The sequence below is a fragment of the Polyodon spathula genome, chromosome 21, assembly GCF_017654505.1.
Source record: "Polyodon spathula isolate WHYD16114869_AA chromosome 21, ASM1765450v1, whole genome shotgun sequence".
NCBI classification, from domain to species: domain Eukaryota; kingdom Metazoa; phylum Chordata; class Actinopteri; order Acipenseriformes; family Polyodontidae; genus Polyodon; species Polyodon spathula.
This window is the reverse complement of record NC_054554.1, coordinates 4,214,001-4,227,573: the sequence shown is the minus strand read 5'-3', so window position 1 is coordinate 4,227,573 and position 13,573 is coordinate 4,214,001. Positions and strand designations below refer to the sequence as shown.

Here is a 13,573-nt window from a genome sequence, read left to right as displayed (position 1 = left end):
GTCAGGCCTGTCACTGATAAAGAATCACTTGACTTGCAATAACAATTTCAAAAGAAAACTGAAAATACTCAGTTCATCCATGAAGAATTGAAAAAAGGGACACCCCTACTGCTTCAGTTATCATTCCCATAGAGATAGCGATATTATTGATGGGATGGTTATGCTAATTTCTTTAGAGACAAACTTTTATTTTGGAATTTGTTCAAAAAAGAATTTCATACACATCAAACTGGAAAATGCAGGCTGAATCCCTAAACACATGGAAACATGGGAATCTGATTTTCATACTGAATAGGGACTATTTATTGAGCGCCTTTTTTTTAATAGCACGTACTTCTTGCAAAACATAAAGAACATATAGGTTTTTAACTAATCATATTACATTGGTCTAGGTTTAATATGAAACGACCACAAACAAAAAGAAACACACATCTTATCTAGCATGCAGACTACAATGTAAGTTGACTTGACTGAAATGACCTCTTCAACCATTCCTTTTTGTTCAAGTTCCCTGCTTTTTTCAGCACATAAGTCGTAATACAATACATAATCGCAGTTGCCCCTTCAGAGAAAACAACAGCTTATTTTTTTTTTTATTAACTGTTTACCACCTTTGTTCGTTGAATTATGATTTTTTTTTATTAATAGTACAAAAATACATTTTTTAAAAAAAAGTCATACTTGTGTATTTGTGTCAAAGTGTAGGCTAGTCCAATTTTACTGTCTTTGTGTAGCTGGGGAAATTACAGTAAAATGCATGTTTGTCAGCGTTCCCCTCTGGAACTAATCACAGCCCTGATTTATTGAGAATCCCGTTTTACAGGAATCAATGTTTAAAGTGTCCCTGTGGCTCGACATTTTGAATAATCAATCTGTCTGCATTGCCGCTAATCATGCGCATCACTGTCTTTCTTCTTTCTCAGCCTTTTCAAATCATTCTTGTCCTAATGCCACATGCAGGTATATTCTTTAAAAGAAGCTACCGATTGGTGTATTTGGATACTTTTTTTTAATTATTATTACCAAATCATTTTCCCATAATTACACCACAATCATTATATAATCCCATAACAAAGACTCTATTGAAGCACCAGCTTTTGTCAACTGGGACACTGAATCTATAATTGCATTATTCAGCTTTTATTATATATTTATATATATATGGGTTTGAGAAAAGGGTATATTGGGTTGTAGTAATATAGTTAGGGTATTGTTTCTTGAGAGATTCGTGGTCGAAAACATGGACCATGTGACTTAGATTATATATATATATATTTCAACATAGTATGGAACTTTTACAATCTAGGAATTTTGTGGGCGAAAAAGTTGAAAGATTCTTGCGGGGGGGAAGGTGGGGGGGGCGGGGGAGGTGGGGGGGCCCCCGTGAAAAAGTAAAAACTTTTTCTAATTTTAAGTTTATTGCGGCGTGATAATCTTATAAGCAGCTACGTGATTAATTAAAGTCGTATTCTAACAAACAGATTGGCATTTGCTATTGTTTCAAACCATCGCTCCTTCGAAGCATTATATAAGAATAAAGCTTGCTCGTAAGAGAATATCAAAAAGAACGCTCAGCTGAGGATCTATTGTGTTTGTATGCATACGATTGGCAACATAACTGGCTTATTTACATTAAATACGCCACAAGGTTACAGTGCAGATCAACGTCATTTTATCGCTGATTACTTCTCTTAAACGGTGGAGCTGTGACTGATGCTTGGGACCCGCTGTCCACAAAGATTTATCTAGGAGTTTTTTTTTTTTTTAATTATTTTTGGAAGGAAAGAGACTTGCAATAGTTCTCAGAAAAGGTAAGGGCAGCTATTTTAACTATCATATATCTTTAGTCAAGCAGCAGGGATGAGTATATTTCAGACGGCAGGTATCAAATGAAAGGATTCGCTATGTGTCTGAATAACAAGACTGACAATGCGAGTGTGCTCTAAGAGAATAGACGGATTTTAATAAGTGTGTTTACAGGAGCTCAAGGTCAGGACCAAGCTGCGCTGTGGTAAATGTTTTTTTTTTTTTTTTTAAGTTGCAACACAGGGGGAAATGGACGATTAGAGATTATTCTTTCTAGGTTATTATATCAAGGGTTGAGCTTTTGGTTCATCAAAGCTAAATGCCGCAAGACCTATCTAGCTGCTGTGAATTATGCCGAAGACGACAATGGAGAGTGCTTTTTTTAATGGTACAATGCATTTCACCTACCAGATAGGGGGAGACCAAGCTGAGAGATGGGAATGTCTTGTGATGCTGGGTAATCAGAATCAATGAACACGTTTATCCTGTAAAGAGACAGAATGAAATTAAACACGGTGTACTGGGGATCTGTTTGGTACAGTTAGAAGGGCATTCTGCAGCGGGCAATCGTAACAGGTCCGAGGCACACGTTTACCCCTCAGCACAAGAAAATGATGAAGTCAATCATGTGGACATGCTTCATTATTCATTGAACACAATCTTTTGCAACGCTTCGTTTACGTGCAGGAGTTTGTTCTACGAGCTGCTTTACATTTTTAAGGTAAGAAGTGAAAAGCTAAAGACTAAGGGGGGGGGGGGGGGGGTGGGGGGGCCCTGCCCCCCACAGACCTTCACGTAAACACATAATTTCAGTCAAATTTTTGATAAAAACAAAGAGGATTCGGCATTTGGGCCCCCGGTCAAAACATGGGTGATTTAAAAATAATAATAATAATAATAATAAAATAAAGTATAATTACAGATACATAGCGGTGACGCTTGCATGCAGGGCTGTCAGGGTGGAAATGCAGAAAAATAAAGCAAGCAACCGAGAAGCCATTGAATGGGGCTGTAGTGTAGAACTTAACAAATCTTATATGCGTATTTTTGTTGTTGTTGTTTGTCTTTTGAACCGTTACTTCTTAGATAGTTGTAGGTTTCATGAATCTATATAACTTAACATTGCTGTATCTTTAAGATGTGCACCCAGCCAGCACAGCTGAACGGAGGCAAAACAAAACAACAACAACAAAAAAAACAAAACAAAACAAAACAAACAAACAAAAAAAACTTTCCCCTTTAAGATTCTTCTTAAACTTTCTCAGAATACCTCAAGGGATTTTGTTCACGATTCCAGTTAACCTGAATGCAGATTGTTGGAAAGTTAGCTGGTGCATGCCATGTGTCAAAACTTGTGAGATGGAAGTGCCTGAGAGACCTGCCATTTTGTGCTGTGATCGACCTCTTGTGTGATGAATAGAAGCCCAGCGTTATGCTTTGAAGAACGTTATGGCATTCAACAACTAAGAAGTAAATGTCATATCAGGTTTTGAAACCTTTTATCAAGAAAACAACGGAAAAGCACCACGCATGGAAAACGAGCATATAGAGACCCAGGATAGCACAATAGCGCTGCTCGGGCGGGGGTAATGTTTCAGGGTATGTGCTATAAGGAAAAAAAAAAAAGTTGTAGGGTTAAAAAAAGGAACAATTTTGGACATTAAAATGGAAAATGCTTCCAGGACTGCGGTATTAACTGAATGTGAAATGACATGCTTAGCAGATGCTGGGGTGAGTCTGGGGTTTTTAGCGAACCACATTCAGAATCGGACCAAAAGCTGCGTATATGGTTTTCTTATTAGTACTAGTAGCTATGGTTTCGCTATTATCATGGAACGTTATCAGTAACACAAGGGCATTATAAAAAATAAAGTCGTAGGCGGGGCACAACACACCGGCTATTTTATGAAAATAGCTTTTCTAGATGATGAATACAAGACAAAGTCCAGATTTCAGTGCGCCCATCTGTTGCAGTTAATATATAATATATATATATATATATATATATAATATATATATATATATATATATATATCATAAAAATATTCTAGATGATACTGGTACCTCTCCACATATAAGTTAACCGAGAGAACAGATGCAGGTTTTAAAGAAGATGGGTTTTGTCAGGTTGTGCTAAGAAGCTGTTTGATTGTAACTTAAAATGGCACAATACATGTAAGGGGATAACGTCCTATAGAAATATTTAATAGTGCAAATGTACTTATTTATTTATGTATTAACTTGTTTTGCTATCTTTTTCAAAGTTGTAATTAGATAACTGTATGTCCTGAGATTCATTTTAAAAAGAAAAAGGACTAATCGTGTATGTTTAATGGTTGTCATTGTTTAGCGGTATTTGTTAGGCAGGCATTATGTCTGTAATTGTGTCTGGGCGTAGACATATTTGTCAGCTCTCTTCAATTTATATTTCACTAGATATTGCGAACGATAAAGAGTCTAGTTTTTCAAAACCAAAAATGCCCTCCCTTGACCTATTATTTTCTGAAAATGCTTGTTTATGTCGGATATATTCTTGACTTAAAAGTGCCCAAAGATATTTATAAAGACTATATATTCCAGAAATAAAACATATATGATATGTAAGTGGTACCCTACAAGCACGAAGTCGTTATTGATGATAAATCGATAAAGTAATTTGATATGGAGAAGATAGGTTTCTACCACAGCCGCTGTTGTACTCTCTTCTCTCCCTCCCTCTCTTATCGGGGTTCCTGTGTTGGGGGCCGCAAATGTGCTAATTACTGGTACTTGATCATATCCTTTTCAAAATCCTTCAAAAGTAAAATTAATAAATCAGATAATAAATAATGTATAATGTCAGAGCAATTTCTATGAAAGTGTGGTAAGTGATCTATCTATCTATCTATCTATCTATCTATCTATCTATCTATCTATCTATCTATCTATCTATCTATCAAAAAATAGGTTTGGGTATACCACATCTCAACCTGCAGAGGTATAACTTGAAATAGCACACTTTTAGCATGCAGTTTCGAGAATAGTTTGTTCTGTTATGCAATCTTCCCTTGCAGAATAACATCACATTTTTAACACAATTTTTTTTCTTTTTTAAGATAACAAATTAAATAATAATAAATAATAATAATAATAATAATAATAATAATAATAATAATAATAATAATAATACTAATCACAATGATTCACTATTCAAAGTGATATTACAATTGCATTGGTTTGTGTGTGTGTGTGTGTGTGTGTGTGTGTGTGTGTGTGTGTATTGTGTGAACAGACAGAACAAGTTTGTGTGAAGAATGATAATGACTGAGATAATATTAAAAAACACAAAAATGTACTTTGCTTATGTGAAAATCTTTTGTGAAATTATTTTCAGCGCAACACAAATAATGTGTTACAATTTATGTTATATAATGCAATGATTGTGTTGATTTTGAATACCAGCGCTAACACCTGGTCATCTTTATACACACACACACACACACACACACACACACACACACACACACACACACAAATGTGTAGTGTAATGTGTACAAAATCAGAAGGAGAACCCAATCTGATTGCCAGTGTTATGTTTTTGTGTTGTGTTACTGATCGGATAACAACTGGATCAAAATACCTTATTACATTTATATTTTGTAGAAACCAATTATAATGTCTGTACACTGTACATAAAATATGTAACTTTTTAAAAATACATTTACCCAGGCAACCTTAAATTCAGTCAATCTGGAACCAGTGAAGTAGAGACAGTGAAAGAACGCAAATCAAACAGCTATTCCACACTTAGCTGCTTCCACAAGCTTTAATTGGTGGACATTTTCTTGTGGCTGCTGGAGACAATCAGGCCTCCTTTGCATGGTGTCACTGAAAAGGGTGGAGATTCATTATAATTCAGTATGTACAGTTAACCATCCTCCCCCATCTAGTATGATCCAAGACTGTAAACTGTTATTGACATGTAGTGCTGCATTAACAAGTTGTGTCCAAAATAATGCATTGTACCGCAGTTTATTACAGTAATACTGCAGTATATTATATTAAATAAAATGAAGGTCAAGGTCAAGAGTATACATTATTGTGTTTAATAAAAATAATAAAGAACACAACAAGCTTATTTTGTTTAAATGTTTATTAAGAATGAAAGACACCTCTCCTGTGGGAATAATTAAATGTAGTATCATTTCTGTCAATGAACTGAAATTGTTCGTGCATAAAAAAGATAGAGCCGTGATTGATTGAGAGGTGATGTATAAGAAATAACAGAGAGATTAATCAACCATGTTTGAAGATGGATAGCTTTAAACCCAGCAGCATTCTTACATACTTTGTGGAAGTAGTAAGAAAAGCAAATACTTCTTTTACTAGCCTTTTAAGAAGATAACTCAAAAATATGTCATGCGAATAAAAACAAGAATCTTCAATTTTTCCGTTCAAGTAATAAAACTTATAAAGGCTAAAGAGTGGTAAGACAACAGCAGTGATTCCAGAATCAAACTAAACCAGTCAGTATTTTAGAGGTGTAGTAATTCTAATAGGGAATTAATCTATTCTTTGATAAATTTACATCTGCGTATTCACAAAATTCTTAAGCGCTAGCTATGAGCAACTGGGTTCAATAAATTACTTGAATATTTCCCTAATCCTATCACACAGCTTTCCCCTTATGCAGCTGACAAGGTACCCCTGACACTGAGGTGTTCATCCTATGTTCATCTTTACTTAAGGAACGATCTGAAAGTGTGCAGACAGGTAGTCTTTACATGCAGTTCACAGGTGAGTGGAAACAGGTGTTCCTTCTATACATGTGCTTACTGAAGTATCCTTGGTTGGCTTATATCTACATTTGCTTAATATTGAATTTCCAACTCGTTTAAATGCTATTCCGTGTGTGTTTGTACAATTCCCTATTGCTGTTTTTGGTTAGATCATTATATGTCAGGCTTATTGACTACTGCCCCTTTTTAACCCCGGGTGCTGCTTTTGAAAAGACTGCAGAATGCTGAATGTCTGAAGTGAGTTTTTTTCTTTAGAATTTTTTTTCTATAATTTCTGCACTGTGATATTTTTTTCCCCTGTAGAGACTTTCCATTTACTAAATCACACATGCCACAGTTGCAGAGGGGGCTGAAGTTGTAGTTAAAATGTTTAGTCAATATATTCCCATTAAGATGACACATCTCATTAACAATGTATACCCTATTCGTATATTCCAGTTCATGTATCAGCTAAAAGTTAGATTTTAAAAAAAGTGTCCTTGATCATATATAAACTATTAATACATGATCCATACATGTCTTCCTTCTTGGGAAATTGTTTGTGTGTGTTAACGTGAAAGATTAGTCTGGCAAACCAATTCAGAGACACAAACTATAACTCAGTCGTTTGGGACTTACTACCTTTCTGGATTGCCACTTTTATACTTCTTTTTTTTTTGTTGTAATAATGGAAGGATGGTTAGGTTGGTGTCAGTCGTGCAAGATGTGTTGATAACACAATGGCATTTTATCTAGATAAATGGGTGGGTTTAAAAGCTTCCTGAACAGAAAACAAATATCACACCACAGTTAAGATTTATGTTTACTTTATAATAAATATGTTTTACTTTCACTCGCTCTACTTAAAGCTATCAATATGGATTGTATGCAGACATTATATATATTTAAATGTTAGTTTCTTAATACTCAACACAATTCATTAGTATCAGATTAAAACACAGTGTTATTGTCTGTTATTCTTTTGCGTGCAGTTTTAAGTGGGATATTTTCAACAGAACTGGGGTGTTTGCATGCTGTTATTTATTGTCATAACAGCCATTTGTTCAATAACATGCATGCCAACAAATGTGTTGCAAACACTACGTGGGCTGGCTGCTTTTGAAACTGATTTTGCAAGGCGGTCGATGGTCTGAAAAGTGGACGCTGGACCTTAAGATTAAGATCAAGAGGTTTCTCAAAAGGTACCAGTTACGTTGCCTTGTAAATCTGCCCTGTGCAGTATATTGTATTGAACTAATAGTTACACCATTATATTGTATATTCACTGCCTCTCCTAGAACTGATTTGCATAATTGGATATTTAATGAAACTTGCCTTGTGAAAAAATGTTGTGTTCAAGTTCTGCATGCTTTTAAAAAGGTTTAAACTTATTGCAAAGCAAGTGACCTGCACTGTACATCAGTGGCATAACTTCTAATAGGATGTGAAGTGCTTCTGAATGCTGTACATTCCCAGACTGGTCTCATGGGTTATTACTACAATAGCAGGGTTTTTGTAGCCTGGGGGATTTTAGCTTTTCTGTCTGCACTCATAACATATACTTGTTACACAAGGAAGCTGAGTCTTTTGTAGAATACAGCATGCTCACCTTTTAGGAATCCTCTATTGCAAATATTTTGACAATGTATAAGCCCAGCCACTTAGATTTAAAGAGTATAGTTTCAGTTTTGTTGGGGAATCTTATCTAGGGTTTTTTTTTTTTTTTTTTTTAATACATATACAGTACATTGCAGATCACTTACAACAGTTCAACCACCTGTACTTTGTTCTAAAGTCTGTTGAGAATGATTTTAAAAAGAATGGTTTATTAAATGACATTTGCTATCCTTTTTCTATCAGACGAAGGTTAAAATACTCACATTACTGTTTTCAATTAAATGTAAGTGTCATGGTAAGTGAAATGTTATTTGTCCTGCAGTTTGGCTGGGTTTTGAAGGGTCTGTCATTAAATGAAAAATAAAAAGTAAAATAAAAATAATGACATTAGACATTATGATAGAGAAGAGCAAATTAGGAGTGCTTGCATGAGAGGTCTGTTACTGAGGGAGGTAAGTGTTTCTCATTGAGCTCGCAGGCTAAAAACGGATATTAACAAAATGGTGATTAGTTTTGTCAAGAGACAACATTAAACAGCCGAAATGGCAGCGTGACACTGCCCTGAAAACGTCAGAGAGGATCATCTGTCAAAATGCAACGCAGGTAGGCATCAGCTTCATTTAAAAGATAGCAATGACCCAAGTGAATATGGCTGCTACTGTATGTGTTTCTGAAGCAGTATACAGCCTTGGAAAGCAGTGGCAAAGTTTTATCAGCATTCCACACTGGGGGCTTTCGTGGTGTATTTTAAATTGCATATTTAATTCCATTACAAGATGCCAGATCTTTAACTGGTATATTGTTTTTCTGCCCCCTGTGGACAGCCCCTGTCTGCTGTTGATTCTTTCAGTTATGATGTCACTGTGATAGTGGAGAGCAAATGTCTCCTGATTCCACCATTAAACGCCTGGTTGATTTGGCTGATAATGATAGCACTGGCTTCTTTCTGCTCTCAGACAGATGAAGCCCTGTGAATTAACATCTCCTTACCAGAGAGGCAGCTTGATCGTATAAAAAGACGTTGAACTCAAATCATACCTTTGGACTGTTTGAATAAATTTTTATAGCTTTCTGCTTCCTTGTTGATAACAAACTGCAATATTTTGATAGTAAATAATAAACTCTTAATATGGCGTATTTGATTTAATTATTTCGAGTCTCACGCAGACTTATGTTCTTCCTCTTTGTTTTATGCACAGCCTTTTGAATTTCTTCATGGAGGCTGAATTGGTTGCATGTTTTAGATTTAGATTTTTATTTTTTATTTTTACATAGCTGTGCAACAGTCTTTCGAAACCCTTCAGGAAAATATAAACAACATGCAAGATATAAAAAAGCTAAACCGTTTAGTTACTGGGTCTAACTGGAAACTGACTTTATTGAGTTACACTAAGTAAGTACAGAAGATAAAATCCATTGAATTTTGGAGCAGGGTTAATGATTTACACTTCTAAGAAAGATAGTAAAGCTGTCTGACTGGGTTTTAAGTGCTGCCTTTGCTAACACCATGAGAAATGATCATTCCAAGATTTTAACACAAGCCTCTCTGTGGAAGCAAAAATCACCCACTGCTCTGCCCAGACAAGAATGTAAATACTTGCAGCCGTTAGGTAAAAAATATCAGCATTTAAAAAATATTTGTACATCTATTGAGCTTTGTCCCAGACATGTTTTGAACATCATTAGGTATACTAAGGAGTTCTTATAGAAAAAAAAAAAAGTTATACTATACTGGCCTTTCTTTTAAGGCAGTATTTATCTTTAGGGGGTTCCACTGGAAAGCAATTTTATACATACCTGCTGAGCGTGACAAGATTGCAAGGTGCTTTAAACAGTAGGGTTATGAATATACGAGTTGCACCTTTGATGTTACACAGTATATTTTCTTAATGTCATGTTCCTCCTCTCAGCAAGTATGTATATTGCAATTGTATATATAAATCATTTACATTTTGGTGCATCTTTTTTCTCAGTGTATAGTAAAAGGTATTCATCAAGATCACCAAGCCTTCTTGTAATTGATAATAGTTTCTCATTTACAAAGGTGATCTGACTATGAACACGTTTTTAGCTTATTCCAGTCATCTTAGATCTTAATATTAGAAATATATGTATAAGCACAAACAGCTGTTCATGTGTTACACAACCACACCATGAATTATGCACAACCATGTCATCCATTGATTGCTTATACACAACCACTGCACAACTAAACATAACTAAACACATACCAAAAAGCAGACAGACTTTATATGCACTTGGATGGCAGGTGCTTCTTTACCCTAGACTGCACATGTTACTGATGTTTTAAATAGACCAGTCCCAAAGGGCAGAATAGGGTTCCCCAACCACAGCTTCCCTGATATACGATTGTGTGTGTGGTAGTGCGCTTGAGTGTGCGTGCATGCGCACGCATGCGTGTATGTGTGGGTGGGTGGGTGGGTGGGTGGTGTTGGTGTGACACAAACACAATACACACACAACAAGTGTCTTGCTTTGCTGCAGAACGAAACGTGCTGCCATTCATGAACCCGTAGCCTTCAAAAATGTATAATTCAGCGTTTTTACATCAATTCAAATTCGCAGTCCTACATTGTTAGTTCAGAAGTGCATGTATTCATGCACTGTTTTGAAATCACTTACAACGTGAATACTTTTTCGCAGAAAAAAAAGTACGAACTAAATAGTATTTACTTTGGGGAATTCGTTATATATATATATATATATATATATATATATATATATATATATATATATATATATATATATAAATTGTGGAAGATCAGATCTTTTTTAGTTGAAAGGCTCGTGGTGTGCAGTGCAGTGCTGTAGAACATCTTGAGATCTTCTTACTCTATACAGCACATGGTCCAATACCAGCTAACTGCTGGACTTCTGTCTTCAAGATGGTCTTTCCAGTAAGGTGCGGCTACTTCCTTTTAAATGTTGGAAGTGCTTTTTCCAAAATTCAAGCACAGAGATTCTACTCAGCATTATTTGGTTTTCAAGTATGACACGTTTATTTTAGGGAATAAGAGATTATTACTCATCCCTATGAGGTGTGTGTTTTTGTGTTGGAATGGGGTTTAACCTACCATGAGCATTTCACTGCTAACCCAGAATGTTTACAGACACAAGGGTGGCCATAGGCCCTATTACAAATGGCCATGCTCATATAATTTTGGCCCAGGACTGCTTGTTTTTTAAAACGCTTTGGGAGAAACTAGTTTTTATTAAAAAAAAGGAAACATTACCAGTAATCCTACAATGACTGTAGTTTATACTCAATTGGTTGTTTTTGCGTGGAAGATATCTCACTCCATGTGTGCTCATTGCTTTACTCTTCAGGGCGTTAATATTTTAACATCACACAGTGTTTCAAGTTTAACTTTTTATAATAAAATGCTAAAGAAAAATAAATATTGGAACCTAATGAATATTCTGACAAAGTCTGGGTGGATTCACATTCATCACAGGCTTGTACAGAAAAAAGGGGTTCGCGTGACGCAGATTGGTTACAGCAACATCCTGTAATTGGAATCAGGTGTTGCACTGCTGTGGGTATTTTATATAAAGCGGTGCAGTTGTTATAAACCTGTACAATATGTTCTTGAGAACAGAAGTTTTGTATACAGTAAAGAAAGTTATGTTAGGATCCTGATTTAACAGAATATCTTTGGCTAAGCGAATCGTTTTCTTTTATTGCTAGGAGCTAAATGTGAGCTCTGCATGCTCCTTTGCGGCATGGTTACTTTGTATTTAGTGCTTCCGCTTGGGGTCAGTTTTCCCGCTGAGTACAATATTTAGTAGTGGGATGGCTTTTATGTGTCAGGGACAGGAGGTCATGCAATTTCTTATTTTCTCTTTCTTAGTTTCCTTTTCTGCAAGCTGCTTTTCTCTTAGCTTTTGTTTTTGGCTGTAATCTTGAAAGGGATCTTAATTATGGAGGTTCAGTCTCATTTTTGTGCTGGTTAATCAAACAGCATAGTTAGTAAATGAATGTGACCAAATTGCATTCTTTCACACATGCTACAAAGCCATGACTTTAGAAAAAAAAAAAAAATAATTGACCAACGGTTTATTAATATCTGCTAAGTAAAGAATATGAGTAATACTATTATTAAGTTTTTGTTTTTTTTTACAATACATGTAATTTTGTATTTAGTTTCAGCTTATTAATTGACCTTTAATGTAACTCTTTTTTCCTCCAGTTCGATGGCAGGTCAGTATACTGGGAAATATTACATGAGCTACAACTTTGTATTTGAAAGCTGTTATTTATAGGGCTGTTTAATTGTAGTTTGGTTTTGCATTGATTGAGGCTCTGATACATGCTGCAGCGCAGTTGCCATGCAATAGCAGTGACAGAGCACCATTCTAACAGCTTGTATCATACCTCCAATGTAAGATGTTCCGTTACATCTTAATGAGCATGGTATCCCTTCAATATGAATCTATGTTAGGTGGAGGACAATTTACTAATTAAACCTTGTGTGTATTACACCTAACTGAATACAAATATAAATTAGGTTGTGTGGCAACACTAAAGCGATACTAGCCTATATTAAAAATGGTTTAGACTGGATGTGTTTTGTGGGCTATCCAACTTTTGCTCAAAATTGACTCCAATCACACTGTTTGGAGGGACATATGAGCAGTTGGGTAATTAGAAAGTTCTTCACCTGCTTTGCAGAGCACTGTGAGTACAGGTTGTTATTATTTGTGGAGGTCAATGTGTTATTTTAAGGTAAAGAGAGGACAATAGGCAAATACTGATGCAATACTGAGTGCAAAGAAAGGATTTATAATCCATTTTGTTTATCTCTTATTACCAATATCAAAGCTAAAACTATCAATGTTTGCATATCCCGAACTAACGTAAAAAGTGAAGGGCCAGAAGGGTAGCCAGCAATAATGTTAATTAAGTTAATAAGAAGTGATATAATTGAAATTAAAGCATTAGTAAGCACCCCTTTAAATTGCTGGTTTGACTTTAAGAAACGGGTTGACTATAGTGAACGGTGCCACCATGTTTACCCTTTCAGACACTGAGGTGTGCAGTAACGGTTCCAGTTTCTTGTAATAAGCTTGGCTGTAACTTGCTCCTAACAGGATGTTAAATAGTGAAAAGAAAGATTATGTCAATCTGGTTGCAGTATTCCTTGATGTATGCGCCATGTCACAGTGCCATTGTCTCTTGGGTAAAGAATGATAGTTCAAATACCTACTATCTCTCCCCTGGTGCTCCAAATGCTCGGCTTTGAAGTTTTTATAATCCATCTGTCATCTTTGAGCAGGGAGGGCACATGTTCTGTACCACTCAATTACAGAATTTTCTTTTTCCAGTTACAATGAGACAGGAAAGAGTAATACGGGTGGTTGATAGAAATTGT

At 35.6% G+C, this 13,573-nt stretch overlaps 1 protein-coding gene across 3 annotated transcripts in view; it reads left to right on the top strand.

The window, feature by feature from the left end:
* Positions 1-1,475: 1,475 nt before the first annotated feature.
* LOC121296546 (zinc finger protein 536-like) overlaps positions 1,476-13,573 on the top strand; it is a 138,285-nt gene continuing 126,187 nt past the window's right edge. For 2 of the 3 annotated variants that reach the window (XM_041222227.1, XM_041222228.1), the window contains exon 1: positions 1,477-2,527. The gene's annotated coding sequence lies outside the window, so the exon portion shown is untranslated. Of the gene's footprint in view, positions 2,528-13,573 lie in introns of all 3 variants that reach the window. The other variant, XM_041222229.1, reaches the window with a different exon arrangement.